The 12,932-nt window shown below is 43.1% G+C and overlaps 1 protein-coding gene across 11 annotated transcripts in view; it reads right to left on the bottom strand.

Moving 5' to 3' along the window:
• The window catches only part of PRUNE2 (prune homolog 2 with BCH domain), a 95,835-nt gene extending 83,374 nt beyond the window's left edge, over positions 1 to 12,461 (bottom strand). For 10 of the 11 annotated variants that reach the window (XR_011362129.1, XR_011362130.1, XR_011362131.1 and 7 more), the window contains exon 1: positions 42 to 149. The gene's annotated coding sequence lies outside the window, so the exon portion shown is untranslated. Of the gene's footprint in view, positions 1 to 41; positions 150 to 12,382 lie in introns of those variants that run through there. The other variant, XM_069961814.1, reaches the window with a different exon arrangement.
• Positions 12,462 to 12,932: the final 471 nt, after the last annotated feature.

Raw genomic sequence — 12,932 nt, 5'->3', positions numbered from 1 at the left:
GGGTTAACAATTGCAGTCATTCTCTGTAAACACAGATTTACCTTGCAAAGGCTTCAGAGGCGTCCCTTCCTGCCGAGACTTTGAGGACAGGATTACTGTATTTTCAGCATCCCTCTTTGTTTTGCATGGAATACAGCGTTCCACCATGTTCTGATCACATGATCATTGGGACATCTAAATAGAGATGATCACCTGCTCCCTGGCAGCCAGCTAAATGCAGCGGAAAGCAGAAGCAGATGCAGTGGTTTGAAGGGCAGTTTGAGGAGGACTCAATAATACTGACAATGCAGAGTCACAGGGGCTGTCAATACTGCTAGCCCATTCAATAATCTATGCATTATTTACAGAGGGAAGTCTGGCTCTTTTATCTCACACTCCTCCAGTCATAGTATATAGCTAGTGTGCTAGTGTGAAATGCACATTATGGTGATACTTTTATATAGTTAGATCCAACTAATTTGCAGACTATTGTATTTCTTGCTTATTTATCTGTGCAGCAGTAAGTGTCCATTCCCTAACACCCATATCGTTAAACAAAACTGAAAACCGATATTGGTATTATATTTTAGATGCCATTTTCAGGCAAAAGGATATCAACTTAGTACGGCCGTTTAGGGCCAATTCCGCGGTCCGCTGGAAGAATAGACATGTCAGTTCTTTCGGCGGAAGGTGGAATCGTGGGTAGAATGGTGTCTATGGCAAGGGTAGATATGCGGAATCCACTGGAACTTATCCATGCGGATTCCATAGTGTGAACCTACCCTAAACCAGTACACCAGTGTAGATGGTTGAATACAAAGTAGGTAAAATGCCCAACTGCTGGCAGAGGTCTTTGCAGAGTAGGTGAGTGTTTTTGTAAAGGGCCACCACCCAGGGCCATCAGTGATAGAGCAATGTCTCCAGATGGGGCTAAAGAAACTGCAATAGGGAAAAGTTACAGAGAAGATGGGTGCATACTGCGAGAAAGAAGAGTGCTGAGCCTGATGAGACCATACTAAATTCTATTTAAACTTGTTTTGGGACTGTAAAACATTCATTAAAAAATGTGGAATTGGTAATTGACATAAAATGCCATTGTATATGGCAGTAGGGGGAGGAAGAAAATACACTAGATAACCCTAGGCCATGAAGAGTATTTTGCTTCATTACCTGTAGAAAAGTATAAAGTTCCAGAACATTCTTTCTATAAATTGGTGCCCAGAACTGAACAGAGTACTCCAGATTAAGCCGCACCAAAGCTTTATAAGGCTATGTTCACACTATGTAAGAACACAACGTCAAACAACGGCCACTGTCTTTCATGTTCACCCAACCAATACTGCAGTATCGGCTGGATGAACATCATTTTATTTGATTAAGGGCACATTTGGGTGTGACTGCACTCCAATTAACCATTGACCTTAATACAACGTGATAACAACCATACTTTGTGTGAACAGACAGTGAACAATGACCGTTGTTCACAGTCTGCTGGTCGGAAAGTATTGACAAGTCAATTATTTCCACGGCTGTAGGGGAACAGTGGCTGTTGTGCAATACATTGTGTGCACAGCGGTAGGTATGTTATAACAGTGTTTTCTTTTTTTGAAAAGAGCAGCCGTTGTTATAATTGGCAACAACGCCCGTTCTTGTAAAAAAAGAATACGCTGTGTGAACATAATATTATATCCCTGTCCCCAGAGTCAGAGACAGTGGCGGTCTGCTGACGCCGCTACTATTACGTGGAGCAATGGCAGCAGATCGCTGCCAGGCTGATTGTTGCCGTTTCAGCCTGTTCAAAGACAACGAACGGCCGACATCATACATGTCGGCTGATTGTTGCCTACTTTTACACAAAAAGATTATCGGCCGTTACGGCCGATAATTGCCTCATGTAATAGGGCCTTTAAAAGCAGCTGATTGACATTGCATGCTGCATTATAGTCTAAGTACACCCAGCTGCTTGCTTCCCTATCAATGACTCTCCCAGTGTAAGGCTGGCTTCACACTACGTGTTTTTCAGTTGGTATTGTGGTCCATATTGCAACCAAAACAGGAGTGGCTTAAAAACACAGAAAGGATCTGTTCACACAATGGTGAAATTGAGTGGATGGCCGCCATATAACAGTAAATAACTGCCATTATTTCAATATAACAGCCGTTGTTTTAAAATAACAGCAAATATTTGCCATCAAATGGTGGCCATCCACTCAATTTCAGCAGTGTGTAGACAGAGCCTTTCTGTGTTTTCAATCCACTCCTAGTTTTGGTTGCAATATGAGGACCACAATACTGACTGAAATATACGTAGTGTGAACCCAGCCTAATGCTACATTTACACGGAGCGATTATCGGGCGAATTTTCGCGATAACGATCGAATTTGAACGATAATCGTACGTGTAAACGCGGCGAACGATCGAAAAATCATTCAGTTTGATCTTTTAACATGTTCTTAAATCGTCGTTTGTCGTTCGCAAAAAATTCGCTGATCGTTCCGTGTAAACAGTCATTCACTGATTTTACCTATGTGTGAGATAGGCTTAAGCAATCGCAAAACGATCGCAAAACGAATTTTCTGTACGATATATCGTTCCATCTAAACGCTGATCGTTATAAAAAAAATCGTTACTTCGAAATCGTTAATCGTACGATCGGGCGAATTATCGCTCCGTGTAAACTTAGCATTAGGGTGCGTTTACACAGAAAGATTATCTGACAGATTATCTGCCAAAGATTTGAAGCCAAAGCCAGGAATGGATGTGAAAAGAGAAGAAATCTCAGGCTTTCCTTTATGAACTGATCTCTGTTTATTGTCTGTTTCTGGCTTTGGCTTCAAATCTTTGGCAGATAATCTGTCAGATAATCTTTCTGTGTAAATGGACTCTAACTCCCCCTAGGACATATGCTGCATGCAGGTTATTAGAACTCAGGTGTATAACTTTACATTTATCCACATTGAACCTTATTTGCCAAGTGGATGCCCAAACACGCATATCCTTAATAGACTGTGCAGTACTACAAAGCTTGGTATCATCTGCAAAGATAGAAACATTGCTGTTAATTCCATCCTATATATCATTACTAAACAAGTTATATAGTAGTATCCCGGTTTTCCAGGCGGTGCTCCCGCTGTATCCATCTTCTGCACGGAGGTTTAAGACAGCGGGAATCATTGCTGAGAGTCCGGGTTCGTACGAATCTGCAGTGTCCCAGAACAGCCCTCTTATCCCCACACCTTTATTATGACCGGTTCTGTTCTGGAAAGCTATGGTCCACTGCAAACTGCGTGTATTGTGTCACCCCCCTGCAGTATTCAGGTCTGCTATTTCATTCATTTCTTGTATGCATATTCAGTTATCAGTGCCTAATGGTATTATGTCGCCTTCCAGTGTTCAAGTATGGTACTTCTCATGTATATTTCTCTGTATATGCCTAATGGTGTGATGATGCAATGGCTGGATGTCACGTGACTGTGCCCTGTTGCCATGGTACCCCCAATGGTCATCGAGCTTTGGCTGGGGTTACCATGTGACTTCCTGTTCTACCTCAGTCTATTCCCTACCACAGAGGGGATAGGTTGGGTCTGTCCTCTCTCCCTGCTAAGAGAGAGGCCTGCGTGTGCTCTGCTGCTCCAGTACACTGGCTGTTCCAGTTCCTGTCTCAAGACTCAAGATTCTCATCTGGGTGTCGATTCTTCAGTCATTCCTCTCATCATCTTCTCTAATCATCAACAGCAAGTATCTCATTCAAGTCTCATTCCACCCAGCATCTCAACCTCAGTTTCACTACTACTCCCATCATTTAGCACGCTACTCTCACAGCCTATTGCAGCATCAACCATTACTCTGCTTTATTCAAGATTGCCTTATTCCCGGTTGCATCCGGAGAGACTGTTGCTACTAGTTACCACCGTTACAATCAATATACAACTACCGTTGTTTCTGAACCTTGGCTTTGGTGTGATAATTGGTGCCCTGACTAAAGACAACGAGGAATCGCATGCCTAGTCTCCACTCGGTCAGGAGTCCGGTTTCCAGCTGCAATCCCTCGTGCCTAAACCGTGACAACCATCTAGCTAGCAGCTGCCCCGGTTCCTGCCCACAACAACATTTTCTCAGCGGAGTGGCCCCTAGGGGCCAGGGGCATCGCAAATCCAAACCACGGCAGGTTCGGACCATCCCTAGTAGGAATCATTGACCACCACTCTCTAGGTACGGTCCTTTTGCCAGCTTATATTCCAGTCAAAAATTAAACTTTCTAAACTATACTTTCTGACTATATCCACAGTCATCCCCCTATCCAGGCTTTTACCTCTTTACCTCTCACCTCTTCATAAAAACATGTTAGGTTAGTTTGACAACTTATAATACTATTCCTAGTACATATTCCTGTTTCTAGTGCTTCATTAACCCCTCAAATAATTTTCCCACAGTGGACAATAAGCTGACAGGTCTATAATTACCTGGAAAGAGGTTGAGCCCTTTTTTAAGGTCAGCACTAGGAATTCACCAGGCAATCCACAGATTCCAAGGCCACACAAGTGAACAAATACTACTGTGTAATGCCAAATACCACATTTTGCAACCAATTAGCAGCAACCAAATACCACCATGCAGCACACATAATACCCAAGCAGCACCAAATACCACAGTACAGCACAACATAACTTTTAAGTAGCATGGGTTCTTTAGCGATATTTATACAAACACACTATGACCACTACTATAACCACAATACTGTTACTGACTAAATCCAGTTTACCAGACAAATAATGCCAACAGTGACAGTTTACAAGGAACAAATACTGACCAAATGCCACCACTGCTACTGAACCAACTCTACAAAGGTCCTGCAGACCATACAAGTGACTAGAGTACAGTTACATTCAGTGACTCAAAGGGGATGTCTTCTCTGAGTGAATCACAGGGGCTTCTCCTCTGACTGGAGCTCACTTCTCCTTTTTTCTCCATCTGGCCTGGGCCATCATGAGCATTTCTCCCAGCCTTGTCTCCACAGAATCTGCCAATCATTTTAGGCTCATCTCTCTCGCGCCATCCTCATCTCTTCACAAACTCCACACCTGCATTGCTTCTCTGTGTCCTTATATATTGGGTTGGCCCAACTCTGTGGTCCATATTGAATTAAGCCCCCTTCATGCCCCATACAGTATTAGGCCGCTCTGTGTAACTACAATATAGTATTAGGCCCTTCTGTTTAGCTTCCATATAGTATTACACCCATCACTGTAGCTTCTATATAAAAACTGTATATACAAAAATGAGAAAACACTTGGCACTACTCCAGTGCAAACAATCCATGTACTGTATATAAAATTAAGTTGTTCACTTGGGGTCTTTATAGCGACTCTGTACCCACAATCTGACACCCCCAAACCGCTTGTACCTTCGGATAGCTGTTTTTAATCCAAGAGCTGTCCTGGGCCCCGTTGGGCTGGTAATGCAGTTATTGTCCTAACAACAATTTTTAACCCCTTAACGACCGCGGGCGTACATTTACGCCCTCACTGCCTGGGACTTAACACAGGAGGACGTAAATGTACGCCCTAGCGCGGTCCCGGGCTATGGAGCGGGCTCACGAGCTGAGCCCGCCCCATAGCGGGTGAGGACCGGCTGCAATCTGCAGCCAGGCCCAGGCCCTCACCCTCAATGGCGGGCCGTCGCAATCAAGCGGCAGTCCCCCATTAACCCCTTAAATGCTGCAATCGCGGTCGCAGCGTTTAAGTATAGGTGACCGTAGCATCTCCGGTCACTTAGCGATCGGGACCCCCGCAGCGTGTCTGCGGGGGTCCCGAACGCATTTCCTGACTGCCGGAGGTCCTCTCCTTACCTCTGTGCAGTCTTCTGTTCGGTGTTCTGATTCAGCCTGCCACAGAAGATCACAGATAACACTGATCTATGCAATGCTATGCCATAGCAGGGATCAGTGTGAGGAATCCAATGTATGAATGTGAAAGTTCCCTAAGGGAACTATAAAAGTGAAAATAAATTAATAAATAAAAGTTTTACAAAATGCCCCAAAGCCCATCCCCCAATGAAAGTGAAAATCAGCCCCCCTTTCCATTTCATACATAAAACACATAAAAAGTAATAAAGTTAATTAACATATTATATACCATAGTGTGCGTAATCGTCCAATCTATTAAAATAAAACAATACTTTTCCCGCACGGTGAACGGCGTGAACAAAAAGCGGTAAAAAAAAAATTAATGAAAAGCTATCAATACATTTGATCTAGAAAAAAATGTTACTAATAAAAACTAGAGATCATGACACAAAAAAATGACACCCCATACCACCCCGTAGGTGAAAAAATAAGTGCGCTATGGGAGTTACAATATGACCATTTTAAATATGCCTATTTGCAAATAATTTTTTACTGCTAATAAAAATAGTAAAACATTAGAAAGAAGGTTAGGAGGGAAAAACGAAAACGCAAAAGTGACAATTGGCCCGGTCCTTAAGGCCATTTCAGGCTCTGTCCTTAAGGAGTTAAACTGGCAGCCCTGTGCCAAACAGCCGTGGCCTAGATTGTGTATGCATTAGGCTGGCACAACCTCTGTCCCTCCTCCCCGCTCTCCTCATCATTAGGAATGCTCCAGGCAGATTGTCTCATATTCCTTACCTGTGTCAGCACTGCACATGGGCTGGATCGTTAAGGCACCTCTGCAATGTTCAGACAGGAGAAAATGTTCTAGGGGCATTCCTAATGATGAAGAGGGTGGGGAGGAGGGACAGAGGGGTGGTGCAAAGTTAGGGCACATATATTCTAGGCCACGGCCGTTTGACACATGGCTGCAAGTTTAAGGCTGGATTCACACTACGTATATTTCAGTCAGTATTGTGGTCCTCATATTGCAACCAAAACCAGGAGTGGATTGAAAACACAGAAAGGCTCTGTTCACACAATGTTGAAATTGAGTGGATGGCCGCCATTTAATGGCAAATATTTGCTGTTATTTTAAAACAACGGCTGTTGTATTGAAATAAGGGCCGTTATTTACTGTTATATGGTGGCCATCCACTCAATTTCAACAATGTGTGAACAGAGCCTTTCTGTGTTTTCAATCCACTCCTGGTTTTGGTTGCAATATGAGGACCACAATACTGACTGAAATATACGTAGTGTGAACCCAGCCTTAAAGTTGTTTTTTTAGGACAATAACTGCATCACCTGCAGAACGGACCCTAGGACAAATCTTGGATTAAAAACAGCTATGTGAAGGTACACAAGGTTTGGGGGGAAAAGATTGTGGGGTACAGAGTTGCTTTAAGCACAATGGCTGATGTGGTGCTCTGCATGTAATGGCAAAAGATCCATGTATAGCAAAAATTGAAGAAAAAATTATCATGCGGCACTCACCATATCTTCATAAATCCTCTTTTACTTTAATCATAGTAAAAAACAATCCCAAGTGTTGTACAGGTTACATAGCAGGTGTAGGTGTGCTTCACTGGAGCTCTAGTGGAGCCGGCAGTGTTATTGTTTGGCTGGTATCCCTGAGATCAGCGATCTGTTTCTTTAATTACTTTACTAGGCATTGCTCCCACCTAGCCAGAATCCTGCTCCACACTGCTGTCTGTGGATGGATACCTGGCCTTGGTTTTTCCCTTGTCATTATATTGACTTACAAGGCCACTTAATATGGTGGTTTAATATGCATCCAGGTCCCCACTGTTAATGATGGGTCGCCGCGATCGTGCCGAGAACGCGCCACGATCCCGCCATTAACCCCTGCAGTGCCACTCACATCAGTGGCCGAAGCTGTGCTCCTGTCACTGACCGATCGGGACCCCCGCAGCGTTACTGCGGGGGTTCCGATCGTTCTATCTGGCTGCCGGAGGTCTCTTACTTTCCTCCCGGCAGTCAGATCGGCGATCCATGTATAGAGTCTGCAAAGGCAGGTTCTATGCAATGATCGCAGATTACACTGATCAATGCTATGCTATGGGTCACTTCAAGGCAGAAAATAAATTGAACTAGAAATGTGGCATTAAAGCTGCACTCTACTCTTTCCCTTGCCCTGCAATGTGTCCATGCGGCAGTGGTCATCTGTACTGTATATGCGAACAAAAATTGTGACATACAGTTGTTGCCTCCATGGACAACAAGTTGCACACATAAAATTCCCACATGATATTTGGCAGTCAAATGCCATATTTGTGAAGAAATTACAATTTTCACTCTGCACCAACCACCTTTCATCTTTGCTCACTATTAGAGATGAGCGAACCTCGTTCAGCATTTGATTAGCGGTGGCTGCTGAAGTTGGATAAAGCCCTAAGGCTATGTAGAAAACATGGATATAGTCATTGGCTGTATCCATGTTTTCCAGACAATCTTAGAGCTTTATCCAACTTCAGCAGCCCCCGCTAATCAAATGCCGAAAGATCTGGTTTGGATGGACTCGAGCATGCTCAAGGTTCACTCATCTCTTCTCACTATACCCTTAGAATAGTTCATCAAGGGTTGTCAAGCACAATACAGTAAATGTCACCATTTAGGCCTAACACATCAATCAACACTTCTGTATTTCCCTTCTGAGCCCTGCTGTCTGCCCATCGCTGCTGGAAAAACCAGAAGTGTAACATGTTGGGGTGTGAAGAAGCCTGAGTACACAGCTGCACTGGGCAACTAACGGGGTGAGTAATTTATTCTGATAGATACACAGCAATTATGCCATCTTGATTGTTAATCTACTATACAGGGCATTGTGCAATACATACTGATCTGATACATACAGATGTGCAAATCTAACACTACTTTTGGGAATATCTGCTTGTCTTCCTGACACACAAGGCTTTGTGCAACAGGCAGAGATTGTGAAATATTGTGTTTGTTCTAGAGAATGTCACATGGTTACTCACCTGCTAATGATGTATGTCCCAAATATGTATGGTAATTGTTGAAGAATTGTATCCAGGCTGTTTTTCATCTTATTTTGTTTTATATGTATTTTATGGCATTATTGGTTGTTGTTATGAATTATAAAATATTGATATTAATTTAAAAGTATTTTTGTAGGATATATATATATATATATATATATATATAGATAGATAGATAGTGGTACCTTGGTTTAACCCCTTAGCGACCCATGACGTATCCTTAGCGACCCATGACGAACACCCGAGAGGGGTCCCGCCGGGACCCCGCTCTGAACGGCGCTGATCCCGGCTGACATGTGCAGCCGGGCAGTGCCTCTATTAGCCGGCATGGGTCCCGTTGCCACACCGGCTAATTAAGCCTCTAAGTGCAGCTGTCAAACCTGACAGCTGCACTTAGAGGCTTTCCTCCGTGCATCCCTGGTGTCTAGTGGGACGGATCTCCCCCCACCCGATGCGATCGCGGGGGGGGGGGGGGGAGATCCATTCTTCTGCCCGTGCCGGGCCTCAGCATCGGAATGACGCTGATCCCGGCACGGCAATAGATTGCTATGGCCTGCAGCAGGCCATAGCAATCTATGACCGATTTGATGGATCTTTGCTGTGTATATATACAGCATTGATCTCTATTAAAGATCATTGCTGTGTATATACAAGTCCCCCAGGGGGGCTTCTAGTTACAGTAAAAATAAAAGTAAAAATGTTTTTTTATTAATAAAAAATCCCCTCCCCTATTAAAAGTCCAAATCACCCCCCTTTTCCCATTTTATAAATATAAATAAATAAATAAATAAACAAACTTGGTTTGGTATCGCCGCGCACGTAATCGTCAGAACTATTAATTAATCACATTACTGATCTCGCACGGTAAACGGCGTTAGCGCCAAAAAATTCCAAAGTGCAAAATTGCGCATTTTTGGTTGCATCAAATCCAGAAAAAATGTAATAAAAAGTGATCAAAAAGTCGTATATGCGCAATCAAGGTATCGATAGAAAGAACGCATCATGGCGCAAAAAATGACACCTCACACAGCCCCAAACACCAAAGGATAAAAGCGCTATAAGCATGGGAATAGAGCGATTTTAAGGGACATATATTTGTTAACAATGATTTGAATTTTTTACAAGCCATCAGATAATATAAAAGTTATACATGTTACATATCGTTGTAATCGTAACAACTTGAGGAACATGCATAACAAGTCAGTTTTACCATAGGGCGAACGGCGTAAATGCAAAACTCCCCGAAATCAAAACAAATTCCTTTTTTTTTTATTTGACAGCGCAAATGATTTTTTTCCGGTTTTGCAGCATATCTTATGGAAAAATAATGCCTGTCATTGCAAAGTACAATTGGTTTCGCAAAAAAAATAAGCGCTCATATATGTCTCTAGGTGAAAAAATGCAAGCGCTATGGACTTTTAAACATAAAGTGGAAAAAGCAAAAGTGCAAAAACGAAAATTGGCTTTGACCTTAAGGGGTTAAAAGTTGAGAGCGTTTTGCAAGAAGAGCTCACAGTTTTTCAAAATTGTGACTTGCTTTAAGAGCATTGCTTTGGTTTAAGAGCTCCCTGTACAGGGTGGGAGCTTGAGTGGAGGAGGGGAATGGTCAGCATAGTGGGGTCTACAGCACAGTACTCTGACTCAGTAAGTCTCCCTCACCTTCCAAATCATAGCAGATCCACTTCTGGCTGCGGCTTACCTCAGGGGACAGGGCTGTGGAGGTAATCTCTCCATAGCTTTAACCTCTCTCCCCCGACAGACAGTGCTGCTAAACTGTGCCCACATCTGTCCTGCTCTTTTCTTCATGCTCCCTGTAGCCTCTGTCATCCCTTGTGTTTCCCATCCTCTCCATTCCTGGTATAATGTGCCTGCACTTACACTCAGCTATACACACTGCTTCTATAATGTGCCAGTAGTTACACTCTGCTATACACACTGCTGCTATAATGTGCCTGCACTTACACTCAGCTATACACACTGCTGCTATAATGTGCCTGCACTTACACTCAGCTGTACACACTGCTGCTATAGTGTGCACACAGCCATTCACACTGCTGCTCTATTCTAGCCTGTTGTACTACGCTACTGCACTATGGGGATCTGCAGCTCCATCCTGTATCTACAAACTGCTGCTGTTTTTTCAGGTTTATGCACTTACTATACTACACTAAATGGGTTTTCTGGGCATTTTCCATTTTCCTGTCAGGAACTGGCTGTCACACTAGGCTCCCTGCACTGCTGGAGCTTACGGCTGGCCTCGTGCAAGTGTCGATGCCGAAGCGTACGCCGGTGCATATGGCCTGTTGTGAGGAGCACGCTTACTGCGTCCCTTAAAATGGGCCCAGACGTTTGCCAGGGATGCGGTGGCATTGCATTGTTGTTGCCGCCGCCAGGGTTTCACCGCCCCCGGTCGATCGGCCCAGGTGTAGTGATGAGCGAATAGTGAAATATTCGATATTCGTATGCATATCTCCCGAATATTCGAATATTCGATCGAATAATCGATCCCATTAAAGTCAATGGTAACAAGTATTTGATTATTGAAAAAACATGTATTCGACCACTTGAAGGTAAAAAACGGAAGCTGGGGGATGACTTATGACTTTGCATCGCACCAACCATCTGTTACCGACCTTGCTGCCTGACCCCAAGTTTGTTATACTTCTCTGCATTTTGTGTTACACCTGTTCAGTAGTGATGAGCGAATAGTGAAATATTCGAATATTCGATATTCGTATGAATATCTCCCAAATATTCGAATATTCAATCCCATTAAAGTCAATGGGAACAAGTATTCGATTATTGAAAAAACATGTATTTGAACGCTTATCGAATATTTGGCGAACTATTCGATAATATTCGATAGATCGAATACCTTACTATTCGATCGAATATCTATTTTATCGAATAGTATTCGCTCATCACTACTGTTTAGGCTAGGGACTGTCGCCCAGTTTTCCGCCTCCACTTAGGGCAGTTGCATTAAGAAGGCAGGGACAGTGGGGTGGGTGCCAGTGCTAGGGCTTCAACTGTCTCATGTCCTCCAGTTCCATAGCTGACATTTCCACAGGATAGTCCATCAATGTCTGATTGTAGGGTGTCAAGTTCCAACACATACAAAATAAATGGCTGGAAGCAGTTGACTTTGTTCATTGTGTAGTGGTGGCACCAGGTTAGTACAGCACAGACTTCACTGACATCAATAAAAGCTATGTTGCTGCAACCCAATGTGACTGCTACGCAATGAATGAAACCAGCTTATTTTTGCCTATCCTTTTTTTGGTAAAATGTCTGAAAAACCCCTTTAAGAACTGAATTTTGTGCCAAAAAATTAATTGTTCCTGAAAATTATCAAAAAAGTCCGCTTTAAGTGCAGTTAATAATGAACGATTTGGTGTGTTATAAGTATCTTTTTAACAACAGAAAGAAAAAAGTAAAAACGACAAATTTTTAAGCACATTTTGGCATTTTGTTTACAAATATACTCAGATCCTACCTTTGATCCGAAACATTTGAGGTAAAGTCAGCTGCCACCTGGCTGCCAAGTACGCCTCTTTCAGAAGGATGCTGTAATGGTATTCCTTCTTCCCGTGACTTTAAAAGATGATCTATTTCCACCTGTGCTCTGGTGGCACTGTCGTCTAGTTTGCACAGTTCAAAACTTTCCTCAAGGTCTATATAATGCGTTTCCCTAACTGATGTCCGATATCCATCCCGTCTTTCAGATTCCATATATAAAACCTCCCCCAGGTCTTTATCACAGTCTGCAGTTTCTGCCCTGCTGAATATGTCCTCGGGTGAGGTATCCGAGGCCTCGGTCTGGCTCAGTATTATACTCCAGCTGTGCTCATGTTCTGAGATTTCTTCTGATTTCTTTTTACTCTCTCTTCTTTGAGGTAGAGTAGAAAAAGTTTTTTCTTCTAAATGAAAGGAGTGGAATCCAGATCCGAGGGTCATTTGGTTTTCGCTTCCATTTGTCATGGAGATTGACTGAAATGTATCTGGAGACTCCACTGAATAAGCTGTATTTTGTTGAGGCTCCACAC

The sequence above is a fragment of the Dendropsophus ebraccatus genome, chromosome 3, assembly GCF_027789765.1.
Source record: "Dendropsophus ebraccatus isolate aDenEbr1 chromosome 3, aDenEbr1.pat, whole genome shotgun sequence".
NCBI classification, from domain to species: Eukaryota; Metazoa; Chordata; class Amphibia; order Anura; family Hylidae; genus Dendropsophus; species Dendropsophus ebraccatus.
This window is presented reverse-complemented; position numbering and strand designations above follow the sequence as displayed.